Raw genomic sequence first — 21,557 nt, forward strand, 5'->3', positions numbered from 1 at the left:
ATACAAAAAAAGAACTCACTGCGTGAAAGCCGCTGCAATTCAATATTTGCAAGTGTATAAAGCGACTGCAGAGTTGAATAAGAAATATTAACGTCTTGTAGAAATAGGCAACAAATCAGTCATTTGAGAACTTTTGGTTACTATTGTATCCTAATCCTTACCACCAACATTCTTTTAAAGGAATCGTTGGGGTTAAGATTTTGGAAGGGATCGTTGGACTTTAGGGTTTGGGGTTAAGAGTTTGTTAGGAGCGGTTTAGTCATATGTGACTGTAATAAATTGAGGTTATGATTAGGGTTTTAGTTTGGGATTACGGTTTGGAAAGGGCCTCACAAAGTTTGCGGCTCATTCTATTTGACAGGCTTCCTTCAAGGTCGCAGATGTTCTGAAGACATTTCGAAAGAGTCTTGTTCAAATGTTCAAAACGTCTTTGAGACACAGAAACCAAGAGTGTTTCAAAAGAAGGATTACTGTTTCATGATGAAAACAAATGCTAGGCCCCATCTTCCTTGACACACAACAACTCAGTGGATAGGGTGTTTGATTTTTGTTGTTGTCTCAAGAACTTGTTGAAAATTTCCTTCAGACAAGAGCAGCACAACCGAACGTTTGGAGACCACCTGGCAAACGTTCGAACTTTGAATGAACCAACAGCTGACGAGATCAAACGAGCGGCTACATTTGCAGACCCTCACCGACGTTCAGCCCTCCGCGGATAGCACATTTAATCATTGTTTTTTTTGGCAAGAACGTTTTCCAAATTTCCTTGTGACAAGCGTAGTACAGGTGAGTGCCTGGTGAACATTTGCTACCTTGAAAGAACCCTGGCCGGATCAAAAGAACCGCTACCGTTGCCGACCCTGCCTTTGTCCGTCCCTGCGAGGGATCGCGCCTTCTCGTTCTTCTCGTTAGAAGAACTTGTTGGAAATTTCCCTGCGGCGAGAGCAGTCCAAGCAAAGATGGCGCGATCGTCTGGCAAACGTTTGCCAAATCGAGGGTAGAACGAGGGCTATTTTATTTACCATCGGGGCTTGTTTTCTTGTAAACTCTCTGCATGAACCCACCGATCGCACAATAAGTTGCAGGTTTAGTGTCTTCCCTCTGGGTACATCAATCCCCTGTGTTTTGTTTTTTTCTTTTCTCCTCAGCGAGATAGTGGGAACTCTTCAAAGCCTCATAACCCGGCAGCTTTGTCAGCTCCACAGCTTCTACTGCTCCCCAGTTCATAAAAGTGGCGCTTCTCACAAGTGGGTGGCTTCAACAGGCATCAACACCCTGGATTTAATGTCCTAATTACAGCTTTCCAAGCCATATTTTTTTATACGTGCGGCACAAATTAATATTCGCACACAATCCTTGCTCATTTTCTACCTGCCCAGACGATTTCAGCGTTTCGTCACGCTCTCCCGAGCTTTCCGCTATTAACAATCAGTGAGAACATAATTAATCTTTGCGCGCACCCCGCGCGAGAGAGACGTCTGTTTTTCTTTTTCGAGAGGTTTTAACAGGAACATCTGTCGCCAGCGCAAACCTCATTACTAAGAACACTCGTCACGAGATGAAGATCGTAGCCCGCAAGGTAAAAGTTGTCTTGAAATTGACTCGCCTCGGACTCCCTGCCATTTATGACGTTATTTTCAATAAAAGAAACGAGCGGACCGGACAAACGTTCGAGTCCTGGTTGACCCTAAAATTGAGTGTGCGTTTATGGTTCGGGTAGGGTGCGTCACAGGTGCAAATTACGGTATTTTCAAGTACATTCAAATGAGTTTACGAGTGAAAAATGTTTACTGCGCGCTTGCAGCTCCATACTTCCGTTCATTTTTTCAATTGCACGTTGCCAACAGTGGTTTATAGGAACGGCTTTTTAGACTACGGGATTGGGTAAGAGATTATTGGGATCCGGTATAGCTGGTGAGCACTTCAGCTAATGGCGTAGTAACTGGACCCATAAATTACTTTGGCGCCATTATTTTAAAGCTAGCCGTGTAATAATTAGCCCCTAAATTCCACAATAATCAAAGGCGGAGGTGGTTTATATGATGACGCAAGTATAGCTACACTTAAATAGTTTTGCATTGACGACAGTCCTTCAAAGGGCAGCTAGCGAGCTGATAAAAATATGTTGCTTCAAGGTCGAGATTTTATGATGGAGCTATATAAAGATCATTCGCTGCAATATGTTTCAAATGTGCTCCGTCTACATGTCTACTTGTCCAAGTGGAAGCAGCAGACGCTGTGATGTCGTGAAATCAAACTGTGGCTCGGTGTCGTCAGGCTGCCTTTGATGTGTGGGCGCCCCCCCCTTGTGTAAAATTAGCTGGCATAGACAAGAGAAATCTGGCGACGGCATAGCTGGAATTAGCATCCAGCGTCTTTGTTTTAGGTCCCCTGTGAGCCCGCGAGATTCTAAACTTGTTTTCACATCAAAACGCAGACTGAGAAAGAGACCGGGCGCAATCGTTAGATGGAGTTGAATAATTGAGATATTGACCATCCTTTTGGGAACAAAGAGCTGATGTAGATCTTGCGGTCCAACACATATAAATACGTTTTAACATACTTGCAAATATGTACCGTGTTTCTCGGAGCACAAGTCCAGTTTTGTTCCTCATTTTCAACCTCCGTAATGGGGGTTGTAACCGCACAACTCAAAACAGACCCATTATTTTTTCACATCTGTGTTTGAATAACACAAATGTGAAATAAGTAATATGTAATTTACAAGGCTAAAATGATTACAAATACATGTAATTCGATATAGGAAGAACATCCCAAGCAAGAAGATCAGCAAATCATCTGGGAAGGCCTCCGTCTCAAACAAATTGATGACTACCCGTGGACGATTAACATGGATGTTTGCGCAATTGTCGAGCAAGAAGGAGAGGGCGTCCGTGAGTTAGATGGGAAGAGGTATTTGGCGTGTCAGATAGTAATGATGACTTTTACCGTATTTCCTGCACTATAAGGCACACCTAAAAGCCTTCAATTTTCTCAAAAGCCCAGTTTTAAAATAGAGCATTCATTGAAAGTGCGCCTTATTATCCGGTGCGCCTTATAGTGCGAAAAACACGGCGGTGCCTCTACTTCTAATATACGGTCACGCTTCCGTGCATGAATATTAAAATAGCACTTCAATAAAACACTGTCCAGACTGCTATCACTTATTAGACTCTCAGGCAAAAGTATTTTCAAGTACCTTGACGAGACCACCCCCCAAATCCCGCGGACGGAAGCAAAGCCGCCAGCGTGTGCGAGGGAATGGAAGCGCTCCACATGGGTCCCGCTACGTTTGACAGCTTATCACCCCCAGACAAGAGCCCTGCGGATAAATGTGGTCAAGCGGGAGAGGAGGCCGACTGCTGGCTGCCGCCGTTGCAGCGGCGTGGGTGCAGCTCGCCGATAAGGACGAAGCTCTACTGGGCAAAATGAGACGCTCGGCCGACAGCCAGCTCCGGTTTGGCTAAACCTCTTGAAAAATTTACACACAGGCATTTACCACACTCAGCAAATATGGGTTAAAGCATGTGCGTGCGTTTTCTGTCACGCGCGTGTCACGTTTCGGAGCCAGCCAATAAGGACACTTCACGGTGTAGGCGGGAGCTCAACAAAGACAAAAGGAGTCGAAAAAAAAAAAAAAAACAGTCGCCTTGACAGCGTGAAATTAGCTTTCTCGAGGGAGTACAATGAATGGATTCCACCCGTCGCCTTGATGGAGATCTGCCTTATTTCCCACCCCCCTCCTTCCTCTTCGGCACATCTGCCTGCCCAGATACTGGATAATCTGCTGGCTGGCAGCGTTCTGAATCCCGGCAGCCCGGAATCTCACTCCAGGATGGGCGCAAACTTGGGACCGCATCGCCAAACTCATCTTCATCACTTTCCGTGTCAAAAACACATGACTTTTACAGACAATAAAAATATGTAAGAATAAATGTACATACATATTTACTCTTTTTGCGTCGCAAAGAATTGATTTGGCGGATAACCTTGTTTGAATAATCAAATCTGAAAGGAGCAAGCATGAGCAGGGTAAAAGAAGACGGGAGGCACCGTGACCTAACTACAGGACGTACATGACTTTGTTTGACTCATGAAAGAGAAAGTTGTCTGTGGAAGCACCAAGTGTACGAGGAAAGGAGACACTGACCTGACCACCGGGACGGACGGACGGCCGTTAAATTCTTGGAGAAGAAGGATATTAGCCACTGAATGAACGGATGACTGATAAGTATAACAGGGACACGCACTCACACACACCACTATTGCATGTTTCATTGTCACTTTGCTGCCGTGTGCGCGCGTCAAAACCTTCAGGGCGGCGACGTTTGCGACTAGGGCTACTCTAATGAATAGAGGGTTCGGCAGGATGTGGTTTCAGGGCGGTAGGAGATCTGGGACTGCCAACACAACTCTGTCCATTCTCCTCACAAGCAAAAACAATCCCGAGTCACTTGTCTTCCTTCACTTTCAATGAATGTTGTAGGTTGACCGAACCTGAATAAATATAAAATTCTTCCTTTCTATTTTGACCGTTTCCGGGTCATTTTGTTCCACATCGTTCTTAGCCTTCTTCTTCCATGTCATTCTGGCAGTATTTTAGCCAAAGGATGGCACACTCCTGCTATTGTGATAAAATGGCCGCTCCATGTCAAACTTTGACGCGTTTTCACCATCCAATTTTAGCTGCCTAGTGTCTTCTTTCAACGCTTTTCATTTGATGTAAAGATCACAAGAACGGACAAAATGCCGGACAACAGAGGAAAAAAAAAAACACTTTTGTTTCCTAAAAAAAGAAAAACAAATCAATTTCAGCCATTCATTGAATGCGATAGCGTTTCCATCATCAAACACGCAATTTCATTCTCTCGCTCTCTGTTTTGATGTGGCCCCCGTTGTGAAGGAATATCCGAAGCTATCCCAAACACAAAGGAGCACTGATGGCCCTTAAATCCCATATACCAATGTGGAATCGCTTTTAAGGTGAACATTTGCGCAGAAAACAACATAGTGTAGATGACATAATACGTCAAATAAACGGAATGCGGCTTGGCGCCTTTATTACATATTGGATCAGGATGTGAGCCCGGGCTAGTCCATATGCAAATGTTATGTACAAACGTGCCGGGCCCAAGCCGGGCAAAGTGCAATTACATAGCCATTACATTCCCGTACGTACCGAATAAGCGTGCGTGCGTGTGTGTGTGTGTGTGTGTGTCCAAGGCAAAAGAACAGAGGCGTAATAAGAATCCCAATGAGTTAGCGATGGTTGTCATAAACTCCGGCACGACTTCTATTTACAAGCATCAATGAAAGTGCCTAGCGAGCGATTTATGAAAGAGGAGCTCAACCTCGGTTTTTTTTTTTTGCCAAGGGCATGTGAATAACCTCTGCGCCGCTTCTTAACTTCTTGGCAGATGGACATTTTGTCTAATTGAGTGCCTTAAAAAAAAAAAAAAGATGCAGTGAGAGAGCGCGTGTATTCCAGTCGTTTGCGTCGATGGCGAAAAGTCAAGCAGTCGTGATTGTCGTGAGGGAACACTGGACTGGAGCAAATTTTATCAATGAAGATCTTTTTTTATAGTCACCGTGGGGTATCTCTTTCCTGGGGGAGGGACTTTGCGGGTTAGCGGGTAGCATTTAAGCGAGTGACTAACCTGTTAGCTTGTAAACAATAGCTGCTACCTTAGCCTAGAGCAATTCTCAATTATATTTTACCAAGTCCCCCCCCCCTGAGGAAAAACAAAACATTTCATGCCCCCCCCCACTTGCCATGCCAAACATAAATAAGATTATTATCTGCAAAAATTGTATAAGTACTGTGTACTTAAAACAGTGTCCTTTTTAAAGCAACGACTTTCAACAACTGTTTTCCAGCACTTATACAGGTTAGTATAAAAACGGAAAAAATAACGAAAAATAAGTGAAAACCAGATGCTAATCCTTGTCACAATTACACTTCACTTGCGCCATACCTAACCCCACTCCAACTGCACTCCATCCAATAAGACTTTGCGGCGGCGAGCGCTCATTTCTCCAAACACTCCAACATCTCAATTACGCCGGCTGCCGAGCCGGGCGGAATTAAGACGGCGTTTTCCGAGCCCCGCGCATTAGCCGTAAAGCAAGGTGACATCAGTCACCGGGAAGAGACGCTAACCTTAACCACACGATTACGATGGCCGCCTGACGGATGAGATAAGTCGCGCCTTTGCACAAAACACATTAGCGTTACGCTAACGCGGGAGAAAAACAAGTGCCTGCAGTTTGTTTTTTTTAATCTAATTACAAGGAGGAATTACACGTTTTTTTTCAAAATATTTTACTCGTGTACATCACTTAAAACCATAAGAATTTCTTTTAAAAAATTTGTCACTGAAAAAAATTCCCAACCAAAGTGATCAAAATATTCAAATTTTTCAATATTTTACACTTCATGTGTACATGACTTATAACCATAAGATTCTCTTAAAAAAAAATACTGTCAAAAAGTTTGGAATTAAAAAAAAAAAACTTCCCACTGAAAATTTGTTTTTTTTAATTGAATTTTTTTTTCTTGAAAATTGACTTAAATGGATCAAAAGTAAGATTTCTTGAATACTTGTATAATATCTGCCTTATTTTCGAAAGCCAATTTCATTCGAAAATAGACCTTTACAAAAATTACCAACTTTTTACAACAATTCTACACTTGTTTCTTACAAAATATATTTTTCCATCAATATTTACTTGTTATGAACTCATAATATCATTTTACTGTATATAGACTCTCAGAGAGAAATACTACAGTACAGATATTAAGAAAAAGAAATTATTTCAAAATAAGAGTTTTTCTTGAGCATATATTTACAGAGAGATCAATTAATTTATTTAGTACCAGCCCCCCAAAAAACACACAAAAAAAAACGTAAAAATACGTCTTTGGGATTGAATGATCCCTTTGTGTTTTGGGAGAAAAAAAAGCAAAAAAAATCTTGAGGATTAAAAATCATAAGGCAACCGGCTATGGAGACATCAAAGTGTGTCATTTGTCTTCTGGCAGACAAAGCAGACAGATTGAGTCGCTGGTTTGGAACAATGACTGCCGCTATTGATGCCTAGCTGCAAAAAAAAAAAAAAAAAAATTAAAAAGAAACTCAAACGAGTGGAAAGTGCACTTTTGTGCTCCGGGCTTTTGTCAGCGCCCACGCAAATCACTGTCATAGCAGTCTTGCACAAAACCGGGCGCCCTCCATCACATATGTGACATCACGCTTCCGAGCCGTCTCCATTGGCCGCCGTGAAATCCCGCAACCAGAAACACTCCGGTACAAACAAACAAAGCATTCTCATAGTTTTTTGGACTCGGTTAACTCTTTGAGCGCCAAGCGGAAAAGGCGAGCCGCAGATCGCTTCTTTTGTAGCTATGGAGAGCAACGCTGCCATCAGATGGTGGCACTTCATTACTACAGTACCCTCAATTTTATATAATAATAGCAAAACATCTTCCTAAATGTTCTCGTTTTCATGTGCGTAAATTATATATTTGTTGCGGATTAAGTGTGTTTCAGAGTTCCCGCATTGTGAGTGATCAGAGAACGCCTCACCAATGTAACATTGAATGCGCTCAAAGTAGTTTTTCCTTGCGACGTTGCGCACCATCCATGTTTCACAGAATTAATGAATGCCTGCATGTGTCAACAGACGACAATCAATAAACGAGTCAGTCGGAAATACCTTTCCGTGTCCGGGGCTTGCCGCTCTAAATTGAATCAGCTTGAGAAATCCTAACTTTTTCGTAACCCTCTCCGTTTTACTCAATATTCCTGAGCGTCAACGAGGATGGACTCGGACGGCGGTTCAGTCTGCCCGCTTCTTCGATTGAAAATGATGCAAATGATGAAAATTTGCACGCCCAGTCGGTGGGTTTGAGCACGACATGGCTTTGTGTGAGTTGGTCAAAACTCTCAAACTTTTTCAAGGCTTTTCTTTTTTTTTTTTTTTGGGGGGGGGGGGGGGGGGGTCTCCTTTGATTGTAGATGATGAAGCCAGAGTTGTCACAAACAAGGCTGTCACCTGGCAGGCACTTGCCGCTTTCAGACAAAGCCCCTCAGGCCGCAAGCACGCGCGCGCCTCCCATTCCACCCGCACGTCGGATCACTCCAAATTGAATGAGGGAAATAATAAGCTGGTCTCGATGATACTCTGCGCGCCCCCGCCCCCTTCCTTCTCCCCCACCTCCTCCTATCTCCAGTTGAAAATTGCCAGCGCAGAAGTGCACTCCTATAGAAGTCAGGTGTTTCCATAATCACATTCTCTTTCCTCGACACTTTTTCGCTCTCTGGCAGAAAACGGGATCAGTTTTCACGCGGCGGGCGGGGCAAATCGCCCGCAGCCTTCTGCTCCGCGTTCTCAAAAAAGGCCTCCCGGGCCGCCGCGAAGCGCCATCCGCGTTCATGCGACGGCTACTCGGGCGCGTCTCACGCCCAGACGGAAAGGTACGAATTTGCCGCTTGTCCGACGAGCGAACTTTCCTTGAAGGTTAGCCAAATTATGAAGGGGAATTAAAGCGGGCGCGCTGATGGACAGCCGCATTACGTTTAACAGTCCCGCTCGCCCTGATTAAGGGGACAGGGCGCCGTGATTAAGATGTCTCTGATTGTGCTGTCAATCTTCCAAATGGACGGGACCCCGCCGCCGCCGCGCTCCAAATGGCCCGGCGGGGGGGGCGCGCCTCGTCCGCGTTTCCAGCACTCGCCGGACACTAAATCTCCGCCGGCCCATCTGGAGACGGGGCGTTACGCGGGAACGCCGGGCTAGCCGTCACCTTTACGGTCGTGGGCCGGTACGGCGCTCCATTAGTATTAACGGCGGGTTGCGAGCGGGCAAATGGAAGATGAGCTCCGAGAGGCGCTAATAGCCAAGGTGGAACGCTCTGCCTTTGGCGAGGGCACGTCGGACTACTTAGGGTGTCATATGGGACCCCCCGCGGACTTACCGATGTCCCGGTTGGCTGGTTCTCATGGTCACTGTCAAAACGTTAGCCAAGCCCGTTCCGTTTAAAAACTGTAATTGCGTTTCGGGAATTTATACCCTAAGGTGGCCTGATTATCACCCGACGGGGGCTTACTTTGACAGGGTCAAAAACATAGTCAAATATAAATACCGTCATTCCCCAAATATAAGACGCACCCGTATACGGGACGCACCCTTGGTTTGGGGGAAATTCTGCTATTTTTTTGGTACCGTGTTTAAGACTTTGGCAACAATGTCAAACCAATAGCAAAACAGAAAACATTTCATCTTTTGTGAACTCCTCATATTTTCTTGTGTTCATACATGTGTTCTTGTTACATCACGCTTACATCAATGAAGTGCAAATCCATCTAAAAACCCAGTATAGCACCGTTCCAAAATAACTTTGAATGTCATCGTCTGTCGCCCTTAAAATGATACAGAAGCAAGATTGTTTGATTCTCAATTTTAGGCCCGCCGGATTACAAGGCGCACGTTCAACGAATGACCTATTTTGAAGCGGTGTTCATATATAGAGTGCATCGCATTATAAGGCGCATAGAATAGAAGCCACATTAGCGATTGAGGTTGCATGATGCCGCGCTAAACGGAATGCCAACAAAACAATCAGAAAAGTCAGTCAAACTCTTCTAATGGAAATTAGGAATCAGGACGAGTTGTGGAAAGTACTATATGAAGTGTGGGAAAAAAAGCATAGAATTTTCATTCAATTCAATATTTAACTTTTGCAGTCTATCAGACGCACCACAAAATTCAGCTATAATACGACTTATTGGTTTAGACACTGAAACAGATCATGTCCGACAACATTTCCTGACACCTCTCTTCGCAGACACTTATTAACTCATTCGCTGCCACTGACGGAAATAGACGTCAAAGAACCGTTCGGACCGGGCGAGCGGCGAATGAGATCATTTGAAATGTTTACCGAAGCGCTTCAGAAATTACGAGGCGAAAAAAACAAAGGGCACGCACGCACGCTCGACGCGAAATGACTTTAAAGCTCCTTAAACGGCAAACAAGCTGGAATTTATGACCGTAAATACATAACGTCGCGGCGAGCGGGCACGCCGTTGTTTGGTGTTTCCGCCGGAGCGCCTTTTCATTTGGATTTTCTCTCCAAACATAATGTCATCATCATTAATCAGTTGGGCTTTCCGGGCCTTAATTTGATGAATGGCCCCTCCTGCCGCGTTTGTTTGGAATGTGAGCAAACAACGTACGGACGTGTCGTTTATCAACAAAATCCAATGCCAATGTTAAAGTTCATGTAACCACGGCCGCATCATTCACCGCGGGATGAAAATGTCAAAGAAAGCCGCCAAGCAGAGGAATGACTTACACGCGCTCAAACTGACGCCTGGATTTTGGCTCGAGGCGGGGACTTGAGATACGAGCTGGATTCGTTGCGCCTCCGCGCTTGTAATTCAGAGACTTCTTTGGCACGTGGAAATATCGTCAGCCCCCAAGAAAATTGTTTTGTAATATCAACAACGCAGCATGCCGCATTTTGTGCTTCGATTCAATGAGTACTGCACTGCTCCTTCTGACGTGCACACTTTAGCCACTTGGGGGCAGTGTAACACAGAAAAACTGATGCGATTGAAGCTATGTGGCGGTTACAAATATGCAACGTGTTTGTTTTGTTCTTCGTCCGTCCAACAGCAACAACATCTCAAACAACTCGGACACATGGTCACTCTTATCTCAAGGCATCGCCGATTTACTGCATTCATGACTCGTGGTGGCATAATGGCTCTACTTTGGGGATAGATAGACAGATCGATAAATAGATCGATCGCTAGATAGATCAAACAGCCTGTTTGTAATACTCGATCTTGATAGATAGATAGATAGATAGATAGATAGATAGATAGATAGATAGATAGATAGATAGATAGATAGATAGATAGATAGATAGATAGATAGATAGATAGATAGATAGATAGATAGATAGATAGATAGATAGATAGATAGATAGATAGATCGATAGATAGATAGATAGATAGATAGATAGATAGATAGATAGATAGATAGATAGATAGATAGATAGATGGAACGGATGGACGGACGGAATTGATTTGATTTATCAGGCCAAGTAGTGCCTTCAAACAAGCAGCCGCGATGCGTCCATCTTCATGCGAGCAATTTGTCTGCATTTTGACCAAATAACAAAATGAGTGTCAATCTAAATGAGGCGTCATCACGATGGTTAAGGAGGCGCCTGCAGCAGATCGCCGCTGGAAATCTGACAGGGAGAAAGTAGCTCGGCAGCTCGGGGACAACTCCTCACCGCTGAGAAGGTGACGCCGAGGAGAAAAAGAGTGACGGGCCAGGAGGGACACTGGAGGTGTCAGCGGTGCTTTGGAAGGCCGAGAGTAACGCGGGCTGACAGGTGAACTCGGGGGTGGGGGGGGACTGAACGGCGTGCTTCCAGCCAGCCGTCAAACTGGAGCTCATGTGGCACCGGCAAAGCTCAAGTGTCAAACAAGGGTGACATTGTTGCCCGTGTTGACAACGTGGAGGAGAGGACACAAGGATGTCTGCATATGGTACAGCTGCGCCCCCCCCCCCCCCCAACTAAGCGGCTTTAATGAGCGACATGAAACAAACAGAGGAGGGCACGAGGACTGCCAATAGCATTTATTGCGCTTCGCATCCAATGTGAAGCGGTGACTTGCAAGTGATCTGTTACAAAAAAGACCTCGGACTAAAAATAGCTAAGGCTGCAGGGGGAAAAAAATAACAAGGAAGAAGGCGAGACATTTTTGATTGCCTGATCCACTTGACGCTGGAATTTTTTTTTTTTTTGGTCATAAAATGGAAAGGAAGAGTGCAGTGGTGCCAGGTTTGGAGAGAAAAATGCTCAAAACATTTAGCTTGTAATGAGTTGAAACGTTCGACAGGATTGACAGCACATTTTCCCAAAAGATGAAGATTCTTTTAACCCTTCAACTACCCCAGCAAGACAGAAACTGCGTACCATATTTTCCCCGCTATAAGGCGTATGGGAATATAAGGCGCACCTTCAATGAATGGCCAATTTTAAAACTGTTTTCATGTATAGGGTCCACCACAATATAAGACGCATAGATTAGAAGCTACAATATTGCCTGGGGTTCTGCAATGCATCCACTAGATGGAGCTGCGCTAAAGGGACTGGCAACAAAACTATCAGCTGAGTCAGTCAAACTTTTCAACAGAAATTTAGAATAAAGATAATTTGTGGAAAGTACCATCTGAAAAGGGAAAAAAATGCCTCGATTACAATAAGACTGTTTCGTTCAATGCCAAGATGAATCGAGTGTTTAAAAGAATATGAGTATGATTTGATTGAATAATAAACTTCAATTTGTCCATCAAATAGCAACCAAAAACCTTCAAATATGTTGCTCTCTTTATTTAAAAACGGTTTCTGGATTTAAATTCCAAAATGGCGCTTTCTTGCGCCTTGTCCCCATACAAATTGCTTCAAAATGACAGCCTATCAAAATTTAAAACAGTAATGGTAAAAAAATCATTTATAACTGAAATGCAGTGGTAAAAACGAAAGAAGCTACGTGACGATTATTTGATTTTTTGAAAAGTGGCGCTTTATACGAGCGGACGGCTTCCGTTCATGCGGCAGCTGGTGAATTTGACCCCTTCGGTTATTAAGCCCACCATTGAAAGCAAAAGACAGTTGGGCAGTAATTAACAAATTAATGAACAATGACAACTAAAGCTTGGGAGGCTCCCTAGACATTTGGATAGACAGCATGTTCATTTTGCTGGGAAATAGCTTTTCTACATTTTTGCTTTGCTCGGAAATAGCTTTTCTACATTTTTGCTGTGCGGACACGCTAAAAAAAAAAAAATATTTGATCCATTTTTATCACTCTTGGGGAGTGGCCATTTTGCCACTTGCTCTCGACTAAAAATGTCATCACAGTAGCTAGCTAGCTAGCTAGCTCGATCCCCAAGCATTTAGAGCAAAACCGATTCATGAACATTTTATGGCTGAATGTCCGCACTCCGAAAAGACGTAAAAACGCGCATTTGGGATTGAATGCGTTTATGCAGTGAGAGTGAGTACGGCAATTTTCTCAGGTGAGTCCCTGGAATGTAGCATCTGGGCGGCTGGGTAATGAGCGCGGCTTGTCAAAGTTAATGGCACTTAGGTGGGACTGTTTGTGGGATGCTAATGAACTCGTTGAGACACTTTTTTTTTTTTTTTTTCACGAAAATCCTTCATTGAGCCATCCCCGTTAGGGGTTGGCTCCACAAACGACTCAAACACCACAGACCATCTGGAAGAATTTGCTACGCTAACGCAATAAGTAGCCGTCCAATTGGGCGCCAAATCCCGCCTCGGTTTACAGCGTGCGGAGGTTAATAGAGATTAAGCACACACTGGTTCGCGCGTGCCAGATGTTCCTCGGTGGGCCTTCACGCCGGGATGACGCTCACGCTCAGCAAATCTCTTTAGTGGAACATGTGGGCCAGCAGCTAGCTTTCTTGACAATTAACTCATCAAACAATAAATTGGACTATTTGGAGCGCGAGTTAGCGGAGCAAAATTTTCAGGGCACCGAGGATTTATGAATCCATTTTAAAAAAATTCTTTTAATAGGAACGTCTTCAGAAAAGTGGACTTTTTAAACTGCTTGCGTTTGCATTCTGGGGCATTATGATTAACATTTCATTTTATTTTCGGAATGTGAATGGAGTAGCTAAAGCAAACGGATTTTATCCATCTCGGGGGCGGCCATTTTGTGGCCTGAAAATGACATCGTGGTTGCCTTTAGCTTAGGAAACGACCAATCGCTCCGCTCTTTTCTGAGTTTAGTCATGTGACATTGCCAAACTGAACCATGATTGGTCATTACCTAAGCCCTGCGCGATTATGATGCCATTTTCGGTCGACAGGGAGTCACAAAATGGCCGCCCGAGTAGAATGATTCAAGATTTAAGATTCAAGAGTCATAAGCATAATAATACCACATAATGAAATTCTTATTCTGTTCACTTGCCCGTGCAGACTGCATTCCATAATCGAGCGAATAATAATAAAAATAAGGTAGGCGATAAAACACAAAAAACAGAAAATTAGCAGGAAAACTGCTGCCACGTTTTATACACGGTAACATAGAAAATATCAGACTGCCACTAAAAATATCATTAAAATTTGCGCTTTGACTTAGCAAATACGCTAGCAATTACCCTGTTAGCTTGGAAATGATAGCACTGGCGCTGCATTCACTGACCACTCACAATGTGGGAAATCTCAAATGCACTGAATTTAACCCATAAAAAATATGTTATTTACAGGTATGACCACAAGAAAATGGAGGATAAGATTTCTTCTGCTTTGCTATATATTTTTACATTGTCGTCAAACCGTCGGTGCATTTTGTACACGCTAACATAGAAAATAGCACAATTTGATACTAAAATTACGGGTGTATCCTATAAACAGGTGCATCCTACAGTATATTTGCGGAATGACGCTATTTGGAATGAAAATGACGATTTACTTTGAAATTCTGCCGTGCGTGCAATATTTGGACCCAACCGCGGTCACGGCCGTTTGTTTTCATTTGTGCAGAAATGTCACCTTTCAGCTTACACGATATAGACGTCCGCTCCGCTCCCGGGCTGACCGCAGAGATTTCCAACAAACGCAAGAACAGCAAAAAAAAAAAGACAGACAAAAGTCAGGGCGGCAAGCAAAAAGCAAGCGAGCGAGCGGGCGCGATCAATGAGACGGTGAAAAATATCAAGCGTTTCCATCCGCGGGCCGCCGAGCCAGGAGAAGGGGCCACATATCATTTGGGGCCGACAAGCGGCGTGATGAAAAATTGTGGAGCGCCGTCACCCCGGAATATTGATCAGCGCTGGAAACGCCATCGTTTGCCTTTAACGCCGGCAGATATGAATGCGTTGGCGACGTGCCCGGAATAGACTGAAAAAGTGACGACCGGAGGACGGGCTTCTCCTTTCAACTTTCCCATTCGCCGTTGGAACTTAGTTCTGTTTCCAGCTAGGTTTCAAGGAGAGCTGATTAGCTAGCTTGTGGAAAAATGTGCTTTTTGTGCGTTGACTGTTTTTTGTCGCCGTTTAAAAAGGCAAAAAAGTACTTTGGATTGTTGTGTTCTGCATTCAAATTTGCGCGCTGTTACTTTGGATTTTCGCCCACTCGATCCAGTCCTGCTTTTGTTTCTTTGGATCCAACCGTGCTCTTCATTGTTACTTTGGACTTTTTTTTTTTTATGTTCTACATCCATTTCTGCTCTTTAATAATAGTTTGGATTTTTTTGTTCTGTTTCCAGTTCTTTGTTGTTACTTTGGATTTTTGTGCTTCGTTGTATTTGTGCCTTCTGCATCAAGTTCTGCTCTCTGTTGTTACTTTGGACTTTTTTTGTTCTGTATCCAGCCTTGCGCTCAGTTGTTACTTTGGACTTTTTTCTTGTTCTACATCCAGTTCTGCTCGTTTATGTTACCTTGGATTTTTTTTCGGTTTCTTGACCTGCTCTCTGTTATTACTTTGGATTTTTAGTTCTGTATCCAACTTTGCTCCCCGTCGTTACTTTGGATTTTTTATGTTCTACATCCTGCTCTGCTCCCAGTTACTTTGGATTTTTGTCAAGTTTTACTCTGTTTTTAACTTGGATGTTTTTGTGTTTCGCATCCAACCTCGCTCTCTGTTGTTACTTTGGATTTTTCTTTTTCTACAACCAGCTCTGCTCTTTGCTGTTACTTTGGAGCGACAAATACAGTGAATTGCAATAGCCAACAGCGCGTACACGGGGAAAAACATGATTTTCACTCCCACTTTGCACATATTGTCAATATCATCACATCCATTATTGCCACCGACATGATTTAATGGAGCCGCAGACGTGACATTTCCAACTTCAATTTCCCCTGATTAAAGTTGTCAGCGTTCAAAAGGCAAATTGTGGACGAGGGAGGCGGCCTTCAATTGAAACGTCCTTCTCCATCGCCGTCCGCGCCCGAGGAAAAAATACATTCAATAAAAATGCCTCTGCCAAAACAGTCAAAAGAACAATGGGGAAATCAGAGTCTCGTGCTCCGGACACCAGGCTGATGGCATTGTTTTTCCGCCCGCTCCTAAAACAACCGTTATCTGGACTCTCCCTCCTGGGTACATTTTTTCCATAGACCCCTCCTTCCAAATCCCCCCAGACTGATAAACAGATGCTACCTTTTCCAAGTGGGACAGTATGCTTGGCGTATCAGCTGAAGGACGCTCTTACACAAAGACGGACACCACATCGACCGACACCTCTGCCGTTCCTCAATTCACCCGAGTGACGTGACTGCCGCTCGAGGAAGCGCTCGCATGGCTGCTGTCGGCAAAGCCGCGTCATGCCCCCCCCCCCCCCCCCCCCCCCGTACCCCACGCCCCTCCCCCAGTCATCAATCCCGGGTGTTTATGTACTTTTTTTCTTGATAGGTGTACTTATATAGAAAATGGCTGGTTTTTATTTTTAGACTATTTTAAATTCAACGAATTGAATGTCCGGTATCCTCTTTCTCGTCTTTGGTATGGAATGCGTTAAAAGCTTAATTTTGACAGTGAAAAGCAGAATCCAAACTTGAAAGGGGAGCCCGGCTTGAAAGCGTACTCTGAAATTCCGGCGTGTCCGCTTTGCGCTTTTCACGTGGCCCGGTCACGATTTCGCCTTGGGGATCAATAAGAAGCGGGTGGGGGAGGGGCGGGCGTATCATTCCAAATGGCCCAAGGACGGGCCTGTCACCGGGCGCTTATTGGGGGCGCCTCGGCACAAAAAGCGCGCGAGTGGTAAATAACGGCCTGTGGCTAAAGTAGCCCTTTGCTTCTTTCATATTGCGAGGGGAAAATTCAATATATGTGCGCAATTTCTCTCACGCCGGGCATTTAGTCCCAATCGCAAGAAACTCAGCATCTTGCGTGGCGATATTAAACTCTCGCGTCCAATCATCTTAATGCTGAAAAGGAATACATTAAACATGGGACGAGGAAAGTAATATGCTGTGTTTGTTCCAGCGGAGTCCATATGAAAAATGTAATATCAAGTATCTCCCGAGGACACGCACATCACGCCTGCTGAGGTGGTACACCAAAAAATATTTTCAAAAACTTTTCAAGACTTACTGAGGCGGAAATACGAATGTTAAAGCCAACAGATAAGCAGAGCTGCAAAGGGTGATCTTGGATGCAGAGATTTTTCATACTATAATGCGCGCATAAAAAGCCTTCGAACGAGGGGACGAACAAATATAATTGCCGTGTAAATCTTCAATTTCTACCTCAGTAGAAATTCTATTTCAGCGATTTTTTTTTGTTTTTTTACAATTGATTGCAATCTGATTAAAAAATGAGTTAAATATTGAATATTCTACTAATCAAGTTTGATTGACTTATCTGTTTTGTTTTGATTCCCTTTAGCGCAGCACCATCTAGTGGATGTGTAACGTAATCCCTGCCACTACTGTAGCGTCTATTCTATGCACCATGTAATGTGGTGTGTCCTGCATATGAAAACAGTTTCAAGATTGGCCATTCATTGAGGAGGCGCCTTATAATCTGGTGTGCCTTATAGTGCAGAAAATATGTTTGCTAAAATAAAAAAGAAAGCTCAAATTTTGCTTGTGCTTGGATTCAATTTAGCAGTGTTTCAGCACCCCCAACAACGTGCTAGTGACGCCCACGGTATGGGAAATCTTTTGTAAAAATCCATAATCTTGACACGAAACCCAAACGCAGTTTGAAAATCGAGAAACCTTCAACTTCCTTATTAGTTTCAGCGCATGGCGTTTTTCAAAAATTGCCAGTCCAAAGCCGAATTTTCCACAGTGACCGCATCAAACCGAAGTAGCTTCGGCGCTTTGACTTTTAAGTGCGGGCAACTCGGATGGATTTTGCAAAGTGAAAGTCATCAGACGGCGGCTTTGGCGTGGCGCTCAGAGATAGCGCCACGCAAACGGAACCGGACGGCGGGGATGAGCGGCGCCACAAAGTCAACGGGACCAATGATGCATCATTGTTTAATTGGACTTTGATTTCACGGCATGCCAAAGCCAAATTGTTGTGTGTGTGTGTGGGGGGGGGGGCATTGTTGGCCAGCGCTAGCCGTCACAGATTGCGACGGGCTCGGGAGGTTCTGCTTCGCCGCTGATAATGTTGTTTATTGTCGCCTGTTTTCCCGCCAAGACTTAGTCCGCAAACAATGACGATTCTTACATTATATATTTATTAAAGCCGTTTGCGCGCAACATGAAAAATGGATTTTCAGAGCAGCACTTTTTGAAAACATATCATAGAAGTAACTTCAAAAACAGAACATCACGATTTGACTTGGGATCAAACAGAAGCGCTCCAAGGGTACATCGGCGCTTCATTTTTTGTGACCCCCCCATGAAAGAGAAGGAAAAAAAAATTGCACCCCCCCCTTGCTATGGTGACTATAAATAAGATCATTATCTACAAAAATAATATAAGTTCACCTAAGATTGATCATATTTAACATTAACCATTTAGATGAACTATCCGCATATATTGACTTTTGACAGGTTACAGCTTATTCAGAATATGAAAAAAATACCTTAAAGCGCATCAAAGTGCTGGAATTAAAAAAAAAAAATGTCACGACTTGAAAAACTAGAAAAATGTGGACTAACAACTGTGCCATGCTGAAACTGTAAATTCATCCGGGAGATGAACACAGCGCATGGACTTGCAATTACATGTCACGCGACAAAAGCAAAAAGCTTGCCCCCCCCCCCCAAAAAAAAAAAAGCAGGGGCAGCAGCATCTCAAGAGCACGCCCTCAGTCTGCTTCCACCACAAGGCGGCCAGGAGAGAGAGAAAAAAAAGACAAATCCATCACACAGGTGTCAATGGTTTCACACGGGCTCTCAAACAAAAGAGATGTCGAAAAGCGGAAGTCCCCGTGAGCCATTTACAGGCTCGAAAAAAGAATGAAGTGAAAGGAAAAGGCACGCGCTGTGGGGAAAGAGACAGCGAGCGACCTTTTGAGCACAGTCAAACAAAGGATGTGGAAGCAAGTCCGGCTGAGGCTGAGGAAGGCGTGGCAGGACGAACGCCGCCATCTGATGGCCAAAGCGCAGAACTACAACTCGATACCAAGGTTTGGAAGGGGTGTCCAAACCTTTTACTTGGTGGGCCGCATTCAGAAAATTCCAAAGATGAAGACGTTTTTTTTTTCCCTTTTTACTTAAAGGGACACTGTGTAAGATTCAGACTGGTTTTTTTTTGTTTGTTTTTTAACAAAAAGGAATAAATGAAATTATAAATTTCAAAAACTTGCAAATAAATGTGTTCTCAACAGTGTGTTTTAAATATAATCGTAGGTATAGTTATCTTGAAATGATTTTACATGGGGGGAGGCTGCCATGTTTGTTCTAGCTACGGACAATGGTAAATGCAGCACCTCCTGCTGGCCGTAATGAAAAATGCTCTAAATCTTACACAGTGTCCCTTAATTAAACACGGTAAAAAATCAATAAAACAAGTAGTTACACGTCATAGACTGTAATGTATGACGTTTATACATTCATAGACAGAGGTGGGCAGCCTGCACGTTTTTGCTAGTCAGAGCCCCGCCCCCTTTTCGTTATCTTCGGTCCATCATTTTTTCAAGCCAGATAAAATTATAATCGTCAAGTCCATCCGTATATTTTTTTTACCAACCTTCAGTCACCAATAGAGGGTGACATTTGTTTTTTTTTTCTGGTCCATCATTCGTCAGGCGCTGGTCTACTTCTGTCTGCACACTGACACACTGTTCTGGTGCCAAATTTGGATTTAAAGCCTCGGTTTTCATTTTGATTCAGATTTCATGGTTCGAATTCTAATTTACGGCTTCAATTTTACTTAAATTTGTCTTCTGCTGGCTGTCCTCATTTTCGTAGTCATTCCTTTGTGCTGGCATCGTCGTCACACCTGCGACTATTTCCCTCCCTGCGATACGAATCGGAGAGAAGTTGCATGCCAAACGCTCTTAATTACGCTCCATCTCAACCGCGCTATCAGATCATCAATCAAAGGGGCCGACATTTTTCTTGGGGGTGCGCGTGCTTGGAAAAGGTCGAAAAAGACGAATGGAAGTGACGGGGACACATCTCCATAGCCACCCAATATGTCAACAGCTGCACTACAGTGCTCCCTGCTAGAACATGGTTTACGTTTGGCAGCCTCGCTGTTTCACGGATTTTTTGGGGTACAATTTTGCTTTTTTCCAAACACCGCGTGTGCATTCTTAGATAACAAAAGATGCTAAATCAAAGTTGATTCATGGTCAAAATGGTTGATATTTGGTTAACGATTCGTGAAATACACGAGTTTCTATTATTAATTACGAAGTATTATAGGTTTGTTTGAAATTTGGGAGCGCTCAAATGAGAGCCAAATGTGAGAAAATGTTCATTCCCGTGGGAGAAAAGTCTATAAAGTGTATGGTGAGGGTTTTTTACAGCCTTAAAATATTGTGAAATAAATAAAGAGGTTGCCTATCGGGGTTATTTTGAGAACGCAACCGCCGCGAGAAACGAGGGAGCACTGTACTTGTGCCGGACAGTGCACTTCCCGGCTAACCTCACGACAAAAAGAAAAGATCCATTGCTCAACACAAAAAAGAAGTGCTCTTTTGCGTAAAAAAAAAAAAAAGAACCAAGAACACATTTTCGTTAACTTCCACAAAGCTTTGAAACGAATTAAGCTATCTTTTTTCCAGCATGTCATTAAAATGCCCAAATGAAGCTGACTCACCTGTGTGTAATGAAGCAACTTTGGAGCTATTTAAGTGTTGAATATGTCCATCTTTTGAGAGCGCTCAGGTTTAGTAAAGCCTCGTTGCACTTGAAATAGTCAGTATCAATGTTCGTGGATTGGTGTTGTTTTTTTGTTTTGTTTTTTGTTTTAATCAGTAATTAATTAAAAGCAACCGTGAGACGTTCTTATTCCCAAGGTGTGCCTCTGGCTCTGCGAGGCTACTGGGCAATTCCTGCCATCCTGTGGTCACTATTGGTATTACATCTTTCTCATCTCAATCGGCGTTGGTATTCATATACGTATTATCATGACTTCAATTTGTATCAATCCTGTGATTGATGTCCCGTTTAAATCAGTCTGTTCTTGTTTGCATTTAACGGTGAATTTCTGATCTGGATATGTATGCGTTTAGTTTAATAAATGACTTGTGGATGCAACCGTTTGTCCGCTACGGTGGCCCTGACGTGAAAATCACACACACAAAACAACAACATTTTATGAGGGAAGGACACAAGAACAAGAAAAAAATACATGCGTGGAAAAGGACTCACAGAATCAAAAAATACCATGCGAGAAAAAAGAAGCACGCAATCAAAAAGAGCTAGCTTGAAAAAAGAAGTGTGTGTGTTTGCACACCTAAAAAAAGAAGCAAAAAACAATAAAACAGTGCAAGTAAGAGAGAAGCACGAAAGAAAAAGGAAGCGCACCATAAAAAAAATCACGCAAGAAAAAAGAAACGCACAAGAAAAAAGAGAACGCAAGA

Source organism: Hippichthys cyanospilos, chromosome 11 (genome assembly GCF_059441005.1).
Source record: "Hippichthys cyanospilos isolate Australia breed blue-spotted pipefish chromosome 11, RoL_Hcya_1.0, whole genome shotgun sequence".
NCBI classification, from domain to species: domain Eukaryota; kingdom Metazoa; phylum Chordata; class Actinopteri; order Syngnathiformes; family Syngnathidae; genus Hippichthys; species Hippichthys cyanospilos.